Below are 18,373 nucleotides of genomic sequence, written 5' to 3'. Positions count from 1 at the left end.
CACAGGCAACAGAGCATGCACAATGTCGGCACTAGCACAGTGTATATCCACCTTTCGCAGCAATGCAGGCTGCTATTCTCCCATGGAGACGATCGTAGAGATGCTGGATGTAGTCTTGTGGAACGGCTTGCCATGCCATTTCCACCTGGCGCCTCAGTTGGACCAGCGTTCGTGCTGGACGTGCAGACCGCGTGAGACGACGCTTCATTAAGTCCCAAACATGCTCAATGGGGGACAGATCCGGAGATCTTGCTGGCCAGGGTAGTTGACTTACACCTTCTAGAGCACGTTGGGTGGCACGGGATACATGCGGACGTGCATTGTCCTGTTGGAACAGCAAGTTCCCTTGCCGGTCTAGGAATGGTAGAACGATGGGTTCGATGACGGTTTGGATGTACCGTGCACTATTCAGTGTCCCCTCGACGATCACCAGTGGTGTACGGCCAGTGTAGGAGATCGCTCCCCACACCATGATGCCGGGTGTTGGCCCTGTGTGCCTCGGTCGTATGCAGTCCTGATTGTGGCGCTCACCTGCACGGCGCCAAACACGCATACGACCATCATTGGCACCAAGGCAGAAGCGACTCTCATCGCTGAAGACGACACGTCTCCATTCGTCCCTCCATTCACGCCTGTCGCGACACCACTGGAGGCGGGCTGCATGATGTTGGGGCGTGAGCGGAAGACGGCCTAACGGTGTGCGGGACCGTAGCCCAGCTTCATGGAGACGGTTGCGAATGGTCCTCGCCGATACCCCAGGAGCAACAGTGTCCCTAATTTGCTGGGAAGTGGCGGTGCGGTCCCCTACGGCACTGCGTAGGATCCTACGGTCTTGGCGTGCATCCGTGCGTCGCTGCGGTCCGGTCCCAGGTCGACGGGCACGTGCACCTTCCGCCGACCACTGGCGACAACATCGATGTACTGTGGAGACCTCACGCCCCACGTGTTGAGCAATTCGGCGGTACGTCCACCCGGCCTCCCGCATGCCCACTATACGCCCTCGCTCAAAGTCCGTCAACTGCACATACGGTTCACGTCCACGCTGTCGCGGCATGCTACCAGTGTTAAAGACTGCGATGGAGCTCCGTATGCCACGGCAAACTGGCTGACACTGACGGCGGCGGTGCACAAATGCTGCGCAGCTAGCGCCATTCGACGGCCAACACCGCGGTTCCTGGTGTGTCCGCTGTGCCGTGCGTGTGATCATTGCTTGTACAGCCCTCTCGCAGTGTCCGGAGCAAGTATGGTGGGTCTGACACACCGGTGCCAATGTGTTCTTTTTTCCATTTTCAGGAGTGTACAATGAAACGTATATAAATAATTAATAAAGAGGTTAGGCGTTTCAGCACCTAGCAGCCGAACGTGCCGACCAATCAGAAACAAGTTCAGTATAATTAGTGGACTTTCCCACGGGACTGAAACATCTGTCGCTTTTACCTCAGTCCACTTTTGTACCGCATGATACTTCACGTGTATCATGCTGCATCAAGCCGAGCTTCTACCAAAATAAAATTCTGGCGTCCACTTTCAGGAATATCACAAAGCAATGCAATTGAGAATATCTTGTCAATACAGTATTTAGTCGTCTGCCTCTTACACTAATGCTCCACTAGACACCAATAGTCAGTACGTGTAAGCAGAAATATTATCAGCAACCATTTACAAATAGAAGTTATTGAAAACTCTCGCAAGTTTCTATGGTCAAGACATGTGCAACTGTTCAGACATTAAAGAAACTCAGTTCATTTGCTAATGTCATATGTTTCATTGTAGAAAATCTTCTTCCGTTTTAAGGTATAAGATAGCGCATAAGTGACGAAATGTACCTTCACTGTTCACAAGTTATATAACTAGTTCTAAAAGTATATAGAATTTGGATCACCTTAAAATTCCGTAAATGACGCATTAACTTCAAAATATTTTTATGAAACTTCCTGGCAGATTAAAACTGTGTGCCCGGCCGAGACTCGAACTCGGGACCTTTGCCTTTCGCGGGCAAGTGCTCTACCAACTGAGCTACCGAAGCACGACTCACGGCCGGTACTCACAGCTTTACTTCTGCCAGTACCTCGTCTCCTACCTTCCAAACTTTACAGAAGCTCTCCTGCGAACTAGCACTCCTGAAAGAAAGGATATTGCGGAGACATGGCTTAGCCACAGCCTGGGGGATGTTTCCAGAATGAGATTTTCACTCTGCAGCGGAGTGTGCGCTGATATGAAACTTCCTGGCAGATTAAAACTGTGCGCCCGACCGAGACTCGAACTCGGGACTTTTGCCTTTCGCGGGCAAGTGCTCTACCAACTGAGCTACCGAAGCACGACTCACTGCCGGTACTCACAGCTTTACTTCTGCCAGTACCTCGTCTCCTACCTTCCAAACTTTACAGAAGCTCTCCTGCGAACCTGCAGAACTAGCACTCCTGAAAGAAAGGATATTGCGGAGACATGGCTTAGCCACAGTCAGGTCCCGAGTTCGAGTCTCGGTCGGGCACACAGTTTTAATCTGCCAGGAAGTTTCATATCAGCGCACACTCCGCTGCAGAGTGAAAATCTCATTCTGAAAATATTTTTAATTTATCATGCAGCAATTAAATGTGTTTATCGGAAAATATCTACACACGCTGCACAGAACACAACTTCATTTCTCACAACAGCATAAACAGTAGAAAGTGCCACAAACTTCTTATGGTCTCTAGCAAACATTCATTAATGTGAATCCAAAATCGTTCACAAGACTGAAATAATGATCAGAAAACATTATATGATTCTGGGTACACTACCCTCACGGTACAAGACTCTCCCTACGAAATTTTTGTAACGGCCTTGTGATACCCAACTATGATTGATGTTTTAATTTACGAAAACAACTTAGCTTTACTTCCTGGAAACGTTATCGCCTTTTTTACTGAAATATTTCTTTAGTTAATTACGTGATTTTCGGTATTTACAATGACGGGTTATGGACACTATGGACGGTGAAAAGACATGAATTAATAACCAGATTACAGTAACGATTACATTTCACGCAATTGATTTGTTCTCCAAACAAAACTTTAAGTCACTGGCGAGTCATATAGAAAACTGGATGTCTAAGGTGGTTCTGTCTTACAATTTGCGAAGCTTCGTCGGCGTATTACTTCGGCGGCAACAATAATATTGTCCATGGCCCTTCTACCATTTGCGCATAATTTTATGTGTGCTTGACCCTTTATAACTCTCGTAAAGTCTCTTCATAAATTAACATTTTACTGTGACCCAGAGTGACACTGATGCGATACATCTGTGACCAGAGCTAGGGGACTTGGAAAGTAATGTATACAAAAACAATAATAAAAACAAAAAAAATTGGCAAGTTGCTGCCCCTGAACACGGAAAAGACGTAATGAGCTGTAAAATGAATGTGTAGAAGTCTTGTTTAAATAGACTTACGGCTCACGGCTGCAGATCTCCTACTACGACCATAGCTGTGTGAAAGCCCTGCTTCATATTTAAAGGATGAAAGGGAGAAACATTGGTGTTCAGTGTCCTGTCGACATCGGGATCGTTAGAGACGGACCACGAACTCATATTCAATAAGCAGACTAAAACTGCGTTTGCTGTCGACCCGAGACCTTCGCCTTTCGCGGGCAAGTGTGCTCTATCAATTAACCGAGTACGACTCAAGGTCCGTACTCGCAGCCTTACTTCCGCCAGGACCTCATTTCCTGATTTCCAAATTTCACAGAAATACACCTGCATAGCTTGCGGGACTGGCACTCCTGGAAAATTTGAGAAGAAATTTTTGTGAAGTTTGGAATGTGTGACGTGAGTTAACTGCCGGAACTAAGGATGCAAGGATGGGTAGTGAGTCGCGCCCGGGCAGCCAGTTGGTAGAGCATTTGCCACGACAGGCGATCTCGAGTTGGAGTCCTAATCCGGTTAATTTTCCAGGAAGTTTCATATCAGTGCGAAGCTCAGATTGTTTCAAGGGTCGGGAAGTAAATCGGCCATGTCTTGTGAAAGGAGACTTCCCAACCTTTGTCTCGAGCGATATAGGGAAATCACAGATCTTCCACAACTGCGTACCCGGATTTGAACCGTCGTCCTCTCGAATACCAGTCCAGTGTACTAATCACTGCGTCACCTGGCTCTTTCTTTTCCCAGATCGAGGCCTTCGTAACATATCACTTTATATATTTCAGAGCTCTGGCAGTAAATGTAATTATCAAGTTTATTTCCGCACTCCTCCATTCCTGCAGGCAACAAACAAACTGAGTACCTCTACAATCGCGTACCAATTTTCTAACTGAAGTGAATAATATTGTTTCACGACTCAGATTACGTGACTTGACACTGTCGTGTAGTGAGCGTGCGAAAGGGAAACCAAAGCTGAGAGTGAGAGGCAAGCATTTACAGACATGGACAGATACAGACATGGCCCAGCCATACGAAATATTGTGCCGAAGATAGATGAAGCCCTTAGAAGCCGTCAGACACTATAAATGTATTAAAACATAAATGTATTTATTTATAGTATATTCTGTATGAAGCGTAGATTATATTCTTGAGTCCCTCTGCAGTCTCTCTCTTTCCACTAGTACTGGATTTAGAATACTGACAAGAGCAGTATAGCACTAGAGTCGTGTTATGTCCGTATAGTTCTCTCTGTACTAGTGGCGGCTCATGCAATATTTCACCAGTGTGCTACAGTGTTGTGGCCTATGGCCTTTTTATTTATAAGAGTAGTAACCTTAACTAAACTGAATACATTGATTTTATTCATACAGGCGGAGCGGTTTAAATATATTTAAATTTTGTAGTAAATAGTTTAACACTGAGAGGAAAGAAAGGAGAAATATATGATGACAGCAGTGGGAGTCGAATTTGAGCCAACCAATTGCTAGACCATGCGCTTAACAGTTTTTTCTTAATGAATTTATTTAGCAATACATATCATAAACTTTTACACTGACTTTAAACACAAGATATAAAAGTGGTAAGAATTCTCTCCTTTTTTCGATGAAGATTTCTTGTTTCTCTTTATTCAAGTATTGTTTCAGGTCATATACTGGGTGCTCCACGAAGATATGCAAATATTTTAATATCTTATTCTACAAGCGAAACTAAAGAAAAATTTTCATGTTAACATAGGTCCGCAAATGTTTAGTTACGGAGTTAAGGCTAATAAAAGATCTTGCCAGAAATTTAGCAACTTCACTCACATGAAGCCATCGCAAAACTGTACGAGGCTAAAGAAAAGCACGATTTCCATTTACTATGTTGTTATTGATCTGGTAAATCTAATAAAACATGTCCCACACGTGTATCTGCGGTAGTTTCCAGAACATCCAGAGAAGCAAAGAAGTAATTTCGTAATATTTTTTTTTTAATTACTTGGCCAATTTGTTTTCTTATATTCCAGACAACTGCACAAAGTTTCAACACAAGTTGTACAGAATTTAATTTTGAATATATGATGGTAAAAACGTTAACTGAAACTATATGAATGAGTCAGATAATCTGCTTTTATCAATACCATAGAACACGTGAATTCATGTTGAATTGTACAAAACAAACCTCAGCGTTAAGGAAGTTGTACGGTAAACATATAAATTCACAATATATTCACAATAAATTCTCAAAAATGGGTTCACCGAGTTCAATGCATTTAGCTGCACGTGTATGAAGAGATTTTGTTCTTCGTTTCAGTTTCACAGGGTTGTTCTTATTTTCGTCTATTGCATTCATAATATGAGCAAGTAATGCCTTACGTGTGGTGACTTTGTCCTCATAAACAAAGTCTTTCATCCATCCCCGTGCACAAAAATACATTTGTGTTAAATCGGACGATTTGGGTGGCCACAGACGTATAGCACCACTACATCTCTGGGAAAAATGTTCATTTAAATGTGTAGCAACGACGTTGGTGAAATGTGGAGGCGCGCCGGTATGTTGAAATCACATTTGCAATCGCGTAGCGAGTGGAACATCTTCGAGCAAGGAGGACATTTCTTTTTGAAGGATTTGTAAGCACGTCTCACCAGTTCGATGTCCTGTGAAAATGAATCATCCAATAAAGTGTTTGTTCATTACACCACATATTTATGCTAAATGGCTGCTGGAAATTGCGTTGCACTGTTGCATGTGGGTTTGCTACAGACCAAACGTGCTCGTTATGTAAATTGTTCATACCACTTCGAGTAAACTGTACCTCATTAGTAAATAAAATGTATTTGTGTAAATGTAGATCAGTATTTAACCACTTGCACAACTCCAAGCGAAGGACAGGATCTCCTGGATGTAAGTGATGCACTTTTTGTTTATGGGAATGATACAGATTATTCTACTTCAGTATACGCCATACCTTAGATTGTGAAATGCCTAATCATTGAGAGATACACTATGTGATCAAAAGTATCTGGACACCACCAAAAACGTATGTTTTTCACATTAGGTGCATTGTGCTGCCCCCTATTGCCAGGTACTCCATACAGCGACCTCAGTAGTCATTAGACATCGTGAGAGAGCAGAATTGGGCGCTCCGCGGAACTCACGGACTTCGAAGGTGGTCAGGTGACTGGGTATCATTTGTGTCATATGTCTGTAAGCGAGATTTCCACACTCCTAAATATTCCTAGGCCCACTTTTTCCGATGTGATAGTAAAGTGGAAACGTGAAGGGACGTACAGCAGAAAAGCGTACCTCATCTGTTGAATGACGGAGGCCGCCGACAGTTGAAGAGGAATTCCAAACTGCACAGGATCTACTGCAAGTTCTATGACAGTTAGACGAGAGGAGAGAAAACTTGGATTTCATGGTCGAGCGGCTGCTCATGAGCCACACATCACGCCGGTAAATGCCAAACGACGATTCGCTTGATGTGAGGAGCGTAAACATTGGACGATTAAACAGTGGAAAAACTTTGTTTGGAGTAACAAACCACGGTACACAATGTGGTGATCCGACTGCATGGTGTGGTTACGGCGAATGCCTGGTGAACGTCATCTACCAGCCTGTGTAGTGCCAACAGTAAAATTCTGAGGCGGCGGTGTTATAGTGTGGTCGTGTTTTACATGGAGGAGTCTTGCACCCCTGTTGTGGTGGCACTACCACAGCACAGCCCTACATTGATGTTTTAAGCACCTTCTTGCTTCTCACTGTTGAAGAGCAATTCGGGGATGGCGATTGCATCTGTCAACACAATCGAGCATCTGTTCATAATGCACGGCCTGTGGCGGAGTGATTACACGACAATAACATCCCTGTAGTGGACTGGCCTGCACAGAGTCCTTACTTGAATCTCATAGAACACCTTTGGGATGTTTTGGAACGCCGACTTGGGGCCAGGCCTCACCGACCGACATCGACGCCGTTCCTCAGTGCAACATTCCGTGAAGAATGGGCTGGCATTCTCCAAGAAACGTTCCAGTACGTGACTGAACGTCTGCCTGTGACACTGGAAGTTGTCATCAAGGCTAAGGGTGGGCCAACACCATACTGACTTCCAGCATTACCGATGGAGGTAGCCAGGTGTCAGGATACTTTTGATCGCATAGTGTACGACGTGTACTGGTACCCGGGCTACGTTGAACAGCTTCCATAATATCCTCATCATTGTTTTCACCTATCGAGCGCTCGTACTGATTATTAACTAATGGTTCGTGTATTCGGAATCTTCAGAGCTGGATACGTATGCGACATTCGTTAACTGCAGCCGTAGCGTTACCATCACATTTGCCGTAAATAAACACCATATGGCGTATTCATCCATCGTAAATTTGAAAGGCATCTCTATTTCATAAATAATCTACAAACTATAACAGTTACTACGTGTGTTAACTTAAATAATATGTTATTATGTTCTTTCACTGAACAATGCAGAAAACTAACTCATTTCAAGCATAGGAAACGACTGAAACAACTGTTAGGTTGCCAACAATAACAAACGTTTCTACATTTTTGTATATTAATCTGTGCGTCTCTTGATATTCTGTAATACTACTACAGACTTTTTTTTTTCTTAGATTTACCAGACCAATAACATCAAATTAAATGGAAATCGTGCTTTTCTTTAACCTCGTACAGTTTTACGATAGCTTCATTTTAGCTAAGTTGCTAAATTTGAGGGAAAATATTTTATTAGCCGTAACTAAACATTTGCGGACTTATGATTATATTAACTTTTTTCTTTAGTTTTACTTGTAGAATAACATATTAAAATATTTGCATATCTTCGTGAATCATCCTGTATAGACTCTCCTCCGTCATTGAAGATGTGGTTTACAAAAGAATGTGTGAACGAAGTGAGCGTTCTTGTTTTGGATGGTAGAAACGGTTTTGTTTGATTAACAGTGGTTGGTAACAAACTTGGTAATTTCAATTATATCCATTTCCATAGATCTGCAGCTCTGTTTGGTGTATTCCAGTGCCAAACATTCCACTGTACTGGCAGTACGGATGACTAGTCAGTTTTATCCTGTGGCATCGCGCAGCTGTCGGGATGAAATGATTTATAAACATATCGGCTACTGAGCGTAGCTTTGAACTTAAATATTGGTCTGCAAAATTTCTCCCACCACTCTATCGCATGATCGAAGAAGCGTTTACGGTTAACGAAGATTTGTGTGAGCAATCTTTATCCATATAATGTGGAGCAGGTTACAATTTGATTTCCAGTATCCTTTACCAATATAATGCCTTACTTAATTTGTTAGATGACAGTAAATATGACGAATAACGAAAAGAAATTCAGTTCTTCATCAAAGAAGATATCTGACTGTGAGGTGTGCAAAACTCTCACTTTTTCACCGAACAGTTTCCTTAAAATTGGATTATAAGTGTTTTATAACCGCCAGCTAGTCTGTGTGGACAGAACTGGGCAAACCGTGCGCAGTCGTCTGGCCGTTATAAACATCAGTAACTAGAGAATGAAATAAGATATCGTTTTGCTCTGAATTTTAATTAAAACTTTGACCTCTCATCTACGTTTCATACTCAGCAGTGCATTGGATAAAATCAACCATAAGCTCAGAACGCTGTATCTAGAGAGCACGCCTATAGCAGTTAAATGGTTAAAGTCTGTATCCAGTAGTTTAACATTAAGAAGATTCAAATGAAAATGAAATAAAATCGTTAGTAGCAGTAGAATTCATACCCAAGCGAATTGTCAGTAGGTATGGTAAAACCCCTCAGCTACGAAGCTGTTGAAACAACTGATGCTCTAAAATGCCTCATACTGTAGCTTTCACAATACATGAAAGAAAAATATTGATTTAATGCTGTGAGCAAAGTAGGACCAATCAGCGCTGGCGGGGATGACGTCACAGTCGCAGTCGAAAAGAGAGAGCTGCATCCCACCTTTTTAAGCTGTACGTAGCGGGGCTGACCGTCATTTCAGCAGCTGACACTGGTTCCTAGTTATCGCGGAGAGAGCACTAAGAAACATGATTTCGTCCGTTTTATTTGCATACCAGAAAGCCTTCGAATAGACATGGTGTAATTTTAGTATTATTTCCGTTTCACATTCGGAGACATGGTGTAATTCTTGAACGTTTCCGGGCTTGCATTCGAGGAAATAAGGCGTAATTTGGGTGCAATATTTACAGTGTGCTGAAGCGCATTAGCACATGATCACCGACCGTTGCTACACTGTTTTGTCGTTTGTACGCTAGTTGTGATAGGCGAGTGGTATGATTATAACCTGAAGGTAATATGAGGCGGCGCTCCTAGTGCAGCAGCTTAAAAACCCCCACAGACGAGTGATAGTTGCAGGTAGTGAAGGGATCCGAAGTTGGTGTCCTCCGGTGGCGTGAGAAGCGACACTTGGCGGCATCCGATTCGCGGGCGCCGATTTAAATGTCTCCCCTGTGGACATGAGAGCGGCGCGTGACGTACCGAGTGCGATCAGCGAACACACCGTTGATACCGCATGAAATATTCTCTTTCCTTGGAGGAAACGCTAAAAAGATGGACAACCAACTGCAACAGCCTGCTCCACTAGCAATATTACCGTGATATACTGCAGTATTGCCATGTATTTCAGTCGCATTGCAGTAATGTCGACAGAAACATCATTGCGACTACACATTGCTGTAAAGCATTGCCCATGTAAACACATCTTAATGGAGCGACTTGTTGTACTTGGTTTTAGTTCCTACAACATCTGAAGTCCATACACGAAAACATAAAATTTACTATCAAGTCCAAGAATGCCTGCCGTTCTTAGACGTATTGGTGCGACGTAAGAGCGATGGCACACTGGGTCATTCGGTATATAGAAATCCCACTCCCACAGACCTTTACCTGCAAGCCGCTAGTTGCCACCATCCGACACAAACGATGGGTGTTTTGAAGACTTCGATTCACTGATCCCACGTCATCTCTGATACCGACAGTTTGCAAACGGAACTGGAGCACCTGCAGACTGTATTTCTGAACAATGGGTATTCGTCCCAGCAAGTAGAGAGAGCGCTGCAGACCTGTAAACGACGGGGCAAAGAACAGAAAGAGGCCTTTAAAACGACAGCCTATTTACCATATATTGGTAATATTTCAGCGCAAATAGGCAGAATACTAAGAAAATATAAAGTGAAAGCAATCTTTCGCCCTCCTGCAAAAATTTCGTCGCTATTGATATCTGTCAAAGACGACCTAGAGCTGCGCAAAACAGGTGTTTACAGGATTCCGTGCGAATGCGGCAAATCTTATATAGGGAATACGACGCGTATTGTGCAGGATCGCATTGTAGAAAATCAGCGGCATATTGGCCTTCTTCAGCCTTGTAAGTCTGCCACCGCCGAACACTGTATTTCCACTGGTCAAACCATGAATTACAATGAGACAAAAATTGTGACCCATACGTCTAATATTCTGTTATTAATGAATCCGTGGAAATACGGCTGTCTGACAATAAGTCTCTTATTAATCGTGACGGCAGTTACCAATTGAATTTGGCATGGAATCCAGTCGTCGAGAAACTTCGTGTCCTTCGTAGCCGGCGTAGTTCTGTGATGCAACCGCGGGATGACAATCGAACTGATATCGATGCGGCAAGTTTTCACAACGGAGGGCGCGCGGCGCAGCAGAATCAAACCCGCTCAAGTAGCGTACGCTAAACTCCAAGTGAATCCACCACGCATGTGCCGCTGGGGCCCTAAATACCAGAGCTCAGTGAGGTTTCGCCTGTATCACCTGAAGATGGCCAGAAGACTCTGCACCGAAATATTGTGGCAGGAAGTTGCAAACATTCGGCAGTTCGCCCGCAATTTTGTGGAACAATATGTATGCTGGAAAAGTTTTAAATCTCGCACAATTAGTATGGTATGATTTAGTAGCGAAGCCCGCTTTCATTTGGATGGATTCGCCAAGCAAAATTGGCGCATTTGGGGGACTGAGAATCTGCATTTCGCCATAGAAAAGTCTCTTCACCTTCAATGAGTGACTGTGTAGTGTGCAATGTCCAGTCACGGAATAATCTGTGGGACAGTTCCTGATGGTACGGTGACTACCGAACGGTACGTGAAGGATTTAGAAAATGATTTCATCCCCATTATCCAAAGTGGACCTCGTTTAAAAACGATGTGATTCGTGCAAGACCGAGCTCGACCCATAGAAGCAGGAGATTGCCTGATGTCCTGGACGAAGACTTTGCGGACAGCATTCTGGCTCTGGTGTACCCAGAGGCTACTGGCATGGGCCTCGAATGGCCGCCATATTCTCCGGATCTGAACACATGCGACTCTTTTCTGTGGGGCTAGATTAAAGATAAGACGAGTAGCGATAACTCAAAAACCATTGCTGAGTTGAATATAGCCATTCAGGGGGTCATCGACACCATCAATGTTCCCACGCTTCAGCCGGTCATGCAGAATTTCGCTATTTGTCTGCGTCACATCATACCAATGATGGTAGGCATATCCAACATGTCATTACCTAAATCCTAATATCTGTAGTTATGGTTACATGTTAAATAAAGTGTGTGCACTCTGAGTTTAGAAGTAATTTACGTTTTTTCATGTAGTACAATAATTCTCACCCTGGAAGTGGATTCTCTTAACACAGTACTGGTAGGGGAAGCCGTGGCTCCATGTGTTTGTAGGTGATGGAGGTGTTATCTATTAACGATGTTCAGAACCTGCTGAGTCGTTCATTATCAAAGCAACGAAGCTGACACATGTCAAGTAATGTACACAGAAACGTCATAAGAGGAATACCTTGGAGATCTCATTCTGCATTCCTACTCCGGAAACCACTATGAGCGGTGCGTTTCGTATACCAGTTATTAGCGCTGTCACCGTTTCGGAGCACGCGAAGAAACGCCCCGCCCCCTCTCATTGTGCACTATGATTAGTCGAATGTTGTCTTCGCCTTCCCTAAGAGAGCGACAAGTAGGAGGGTGTGGTATATTGCTAGAATCATCATTTAAAGTTACTTCTTAAAAAGAACTAACCAGGTTTTCATTGGTACTTTTTAAATATCTTTAGGCATTTTAAGTTCAGTTTTTTCAGCGTCTCCGTAATGTTCTCCCACGAGTGAAACAACATGTCACCTTCTGTGGTGATCTTATTTGTTCAATATCCTCTGTTCGTGCTATTTGGGACGTCCCCCACGTCCTTCAACACTATTCTAAGACATGCCACCGAGTTCTGCCACCTGCTCTACCTACGACTGAGCCTACGTGATCGTTGCATTTCGGATTCCTACAACTTATTACACATGGGTAGATTGATTCCAGCTGCGACTAGTTGATACTGTAGTCATACGATACTACGGTTTTTCGTTATGTGAAGTACAAAACTTTGTATTTGTGTTTTTTACGAAGTGGACGACCTATGCACCATCCTGAAATAATATCAAGACCTGAATGACTTGTTTACTGTATTTCAGCTGCGCCTTTTACGCAAACAACTGTGTTTTATATAAACCCAAGCATCTATCAGCGCCATGTGTCATCACCAACGGGTATTCTATTCAGTTATGTAAAATGTAATAGCGTTGTAAGCGATAACTTCGTTACAATAATTGTTACTTAAGATAAGATTACATTTCAAAGAACTGAATAAAGGTTACGCACTGACACAAAGGTGCTGATGCATGTTTGGGTTTATATAAAATAACTATCGTTAGCATAACAGTTACTCTGTCTACAAACATAGGTATTGCAAGAGCTTCGAAATCAGCTGATGATTGCCTGACTGACTATTGGAAGACATTTTTTCAGGCAGTAGCTCACTATAGGTTACTGCATCATCAGGCTAATGTCTGAGGTCACTATTACTAATGTCATGAAGTTCAAGGCTCACAAGACACCTACTTGGGCGCATCGGAAGATACTTCCACATCTGGCGACGACTCTCCATACCTAGCAAAAAGTCATCACTCTAGTCACAAACTTCGCTTGGTACCTCATATGGTTGTATTCACGATAGTAAACGTTTGTTGTGATTGGTCGAATCCTTTTTGCAAGTGAAGGTATACTACATCCACCTGATTGCCGTGTTCCATTCCTTGTATGATGTCAGGTGAGAAAATGGGGAGTCGGGTTTCTGATGACAGATTTTTTCACGATCTACGTTTGCTTCGCAAGGAGGAGGTAATTCTATTAGAGATACTTCGCTAAATTTTTAAGTATTACGTTGTGGGAGATACACACCCAAGACTTACTTGTGTGGGTAACGTAAAGATCGACCTGATCGGCTGAAAGAAAGTCAGTAACGCGATACCGTTCTTGAATGTGCGACTTTAGCACTCAGACTGCCACGATCGAGAAACACTCCGGTAGGCACGGTGTTGTAAGCTGCACTGATGATGTCTTCCTAGGTCGAAATATCCATGTACAGCACACTGACTGGCGAGCCGCTGGGCAGTGCCCCCTAAACGCCCCCCGGTAGAGGATTACCAAGAAGTTGTCAAGTGTCACGAGGGTAGCGTATGCAAGCCTACATCCGATGAATGTGGCTCCCTCAATACTGTAGCATTACTGTTTTAGAATTATTTCACGGAAATATTACCACCTCTTGGCTTGACTTCCTAGGTGTGAAGGGTGAAGGGCTAATTTTCTCTTCGTTTCAGCGTGAAAAGGGTAATGAGCACTATGTCCTTTGAGCCTCATAATAAAGTGATCAACACTTTAGGAGGCTTAATGCTCCATTCTGTTTCACTTGACTTTACATTTCTGTTACAAAACGTTACATTAATTCCCTTCCTTTTTTGTTTATAAGCTTATGTTGCTTTGGTATGTCATTGTGTTTCCTTGATGATGGCGCGGGAGCCACTGATTGCGATGCCACATCTCAGGGGCTGCAAAACTCACATAATCAAGATGTCTCATAGAGTGCCTTAGTGATTCAATGGGAGCCAGCAGTTTTTGAGTGGATGACACTATTACTTCCTCGATGGTCTCGATTGGCAGGTCATGGTGGAGATTCTTGATTCTTGTCCATGAAGGTGCTTCAAGGATTAACTGTAGGAATCGGTTTTGTACGGTGTAAAGCGGATTGAGACTGCTGTTACTGCTGACACCCTAGGAAGAATTTAAGATTGACGGCAAGATCGTTGTTCGATAGAGACGTAGTGTGATCCTCACGTTCAGCTGTTGACTGTACGGTCGCGGATACAATTGCTGAAACAGATGTATGATGCTGACTACTGTGGTTGTCGCACTGTTGCAGGCAGTGAAGAGCGGCAACGGCTTGCATGCGTCTAACAGGGCGGCAACCCGCAGTACTCTGTTGTATGGCGTGTGGCTGGGTCATAAGGCACCAGCTGTATGACACAAATTTGATCTCAGAATATGTTACAAGATTCTACAATTAAAGTATGTCCAGTATAAGTGACGGTAGTTTTGTCAGTCACTTCTGCTACCTTTCTTGTAAATAAGTGCGATCTGTGCTGTCTTCCAACCAATAAGTACGTTAGTCCATTAAATTTCGGGCATGCAGCCGCGCCAATAAAATTTCTTCCAATGATTTTTCGGCCGCCATCTTCAGAGTAAGTCACAAGACCTACAGAATAAGTACGTTTCTTCGGTCGATGGAATTAAGGCATACGTTATTTAAGGAAGGTTAAAATCAGTAGGAAATTTGGCACAGAATCTGATAGGGATTCATGGGTCTTTGTGCTTTGTTAAGTTTGGGAGTTTCAGCTGGTTCTCAATGCCACTGACACTAATATCTATTGCACTGAGGTCACAGAGGCGCAAGAACTAAATCTGAACAACCCTTCTGGATTTTTCTTTCTAAAGGGAAATTTGCAAACGGAGTCCAGCAGTCATGTATTGTTCCTTGTAAAGGAAAATTTGAAAACGGAAGGGAGTTCAGCGTTTTGGTTTGCCTAATTTCAGTTATTGTCTCGCCTATTGTTGTTTAGACCCTAACGTTGGTATTACTAACAACATTCATATTCGACCAGAATTTCTTTGGGTTTTGTGAGAGGTCTTTCTCCTCGCCTTTGAGCGCCCATAAACGACACACACGTGCCAACACACACACACACACACACACACACACACATACACATACACACACACACACACACACACACATCAGGAGATAAGATGGAAATGTTGTCCTGGTAGAAGATTGGCACCTAAAATAGAAAGGTCGGCAGAACTACTTGTATGCTCAAAGCTGAAGAAGGTAACGTATGGTAAAATTCAAAGGTCGTCTTCACGCAATAATGGACGTGAAACTGCTGCTGCTGAAGATGTTGACAGGTAAGGGTGAGGAGTACTTATCTCTAAACTGTTCCAACGTTAAGAGAGGAACTTCCCAGGCAATTACGAACGAGAAAGCAAATACAAAGAAAGAACATTGCATGAATCAACACTAATTATCATTCATCTTATTTCGTAAGGGAGAGGGCACTTACCTGCAATTTCCATTACGGAGACAGTTCCTTCACAGCAGAACTTAATCCATTTCAGTGGCGGAATATCAGCACCATCTAGCCGAGAACTTCTTCCTCTGACTATCAATAAACAGCAACGTGCCTCATTAACAGGGAAAGTCAGGTTTTGCTAATGGAGGTCAGCCCCAGAAAAAAAAAAACTATGGTGCGAAACTAAGATTTCGGCATAGGTGCACTACGAATAGTACCACAAATCGATTTGTGCTAGCCACATCAACTATCTAACTTTTATCCGAAATAGACCGCAAATTTTCGACTTTTTGTTTTATTTCTTGTACAGAACTACATTCGATCTTATACAATGCGCTGTTTATATTGTACCACACGCAGCTGAACTGTAAATGTCTTTCCCAAGCATGTGGCAGGAGAAACTGTCCGATCCGGATTTTAACTGCTGGAGTTATCGCAAGCAGACTGTGTCGAGAGGGCTGCCGCATCATTGGTCTATTTTTCTCTAAGACTGCGGAAGTGTTTCCGTACGCCTTCTATGAGATAGATGCGACACTGGGTTAGCTTTATGAGAAGCGCCTTCGTTAGTTCGGTCACCACTTACAGAGGAAATACCCAAATTCCAAAGGCAAAACTGAAGAAAAACTGTTTTCGCATAATTATATGTGCCTCTTCTATCATAAATCAAGGTAATTTTTCTGTAAAAATAATCGTTTCTGAATAATCCATGTCTTAAAGTTAATGAATGTAACTACACCAACACAAGACGCAGAAGATATAATGTACTGTAAGAGACAATTATGCCCAGGAGTATCTCAAGAGTCACAAGTGGTATATTATTTGGTAAAATGCTAACCATTTGTTTGAAACATACTGAAAAACACACGATAAAAATAGAAAAAAATGCCAAAAAAATATTAGCATCAATTGAACCATTGCAACTTGATTTTTAAGAGACAATAATCGAAATTATCAGTGGATGAAAATTATGTTGTAATCGAAATTATCAGTGGATGAAAATTATTATTTAGATGTCCTCCTATACGAATGTGACAACGGCCTTGCCGCAGTGGATACACCGGTTCCCGTGAGATCACCGCAGTTAATTGCTGTCGGGCGTGGCCGACACTTGGATGGGTGACCGTCCTGCCGCCATGCGCTGTTGCCGTTTTTCGGGGTGCACTCAGCCTCGTGATGCCAATTGAGGAGCTACTCGAGCGGATAGTAGAGGCTTCGGTCAAAGAAATCCGTCATAACGACCGGGAGACAGGTGTGCTGACCACACGCCCCTCCTATCCGCATCCTCAATGAGAGTGACACGGCGGTCGGATGGTCCCGATGGGCTACTTCTGGCCTCAAGACGGAGTGCTCGATATGAATGTATTCTTCCAACCCGCTCATGTTCTTCATTGGGTGTTCCAACATCGCAGCTGAGATACCACGAATTTCACTTTATCCAGTGTTCCTGGCCAAGTCGTGTAGACATGGCTCCAAAAAATTAAAAAAAATTACTACGTACAAATCAGGTGATCTTGGGGGCCAGAGGATGTCGTCGTATGTCGAGATGACACCGTTGCCGATAATTCGAGCACAATTGCCATTGATTACATCTACATCTACATCTACATTGATACTCCGCAAGCCACCCAACGGTGTGTGGCGGAGGGCACTTTACGTGCCACTGTCATTACCTCCCTTTCCTGTTCCAGTCGCGTATGGTTCGCGGGAAGAACGACTGTCTGAAAGCCTCCGTGCGCGCTCTAATCTCTCTAATTTTACATTCGTGATCTCCTCGGGAAGTATAAGTAGGGGGAAGCAATATATTCGATACCTCATCCAGAAACGCACCCTCTCGAAACCTGGCGAGCAAGCTACACCGCGATGCAGAGCGCCTCTCTTGCAGAGTCTGCCACTTGAGTTTATTAAACATCTCCGTAACGCTATCACGGTTACCAAATAACCCAGTGACGAAACGCGCCGCTCTTCTTTGGATCTTCTCTATCTCCTCCGTCAACCCGACCTGGTACGGATCCCACACTGACGAGCAATACTCAAGTATAGGTCGAACGAGTGTTTTGTAAGCCACCTCCTTTGTTGATGGACTACATTTTCTAAGCACTCTCCCAATGAATCTCAACCTGGTACCCGCCTTACCAACAATTAGTTTTATATGATCATTCCACTTCAAATCGTTCCGTACGCATACTCCCAGATATTTTACAGAAGTAACTGCTACCAGTGTTTGTTCCGCTATCATATAATCATACAATAAAGGATCCTTCTTTCTATGTATTCGCAATACATTACATTTGTCTATGTTAAGGGTCAGTTGCCACTCCCTGCACCAAGTGCCTATCCGCTGCAGATCTTCCTGTATTTCGCTACAATTTTCTAATGCAGCAACTTCTCTGTATACTACAGCATCATCCGCGAAAAGCCGCGTGGAACTTCCGACACTATCTACTAAGTCATTTATATATATTGTGAAAAGCAATGGTCCCATAACACTCCCCTGTGGCACGCCAGAGGTTACTTTAAC

General features: G+C 43.4%; 1 non-coding gene across 1 annotated transcript; it reads right to left on the bottom strand.

Moving 5' to 3' along the window:
- Positions 1-1,952: 1,952 nt before the first annotated feature.
- On the bottom strand, positions 1,953-2,027 carry Trnas-cga (transfer RNA serine (anticodon CGA)). The gene has a single exon. It is a non-coding gene; the product is annotated as a tRNA-Ser (tRNA).
- Between the last annotated feature and the right edge of the window lie 16,346 nt (positions 2,028-18,373).

Source organism: Schistocerca serialis, chromosome 2, assembly GCF_023864345.2.
Source record: "Schistocerca serialis cubense isolate TAMUIC-IGC-003099 chromosome 2, iqSchSeri2.2, whole genome shotgun sequence".
NCBI lineage: Eukaryota > Metazoa > Arthropoda > Insecta > Orthoptera > Acrididae > Schistocerca > Schistocerca serialis.
Note: the sequence above shows the minus strand (reverse complement) of the source record. Positions and strands in the feature narration are given on the sequence as shown.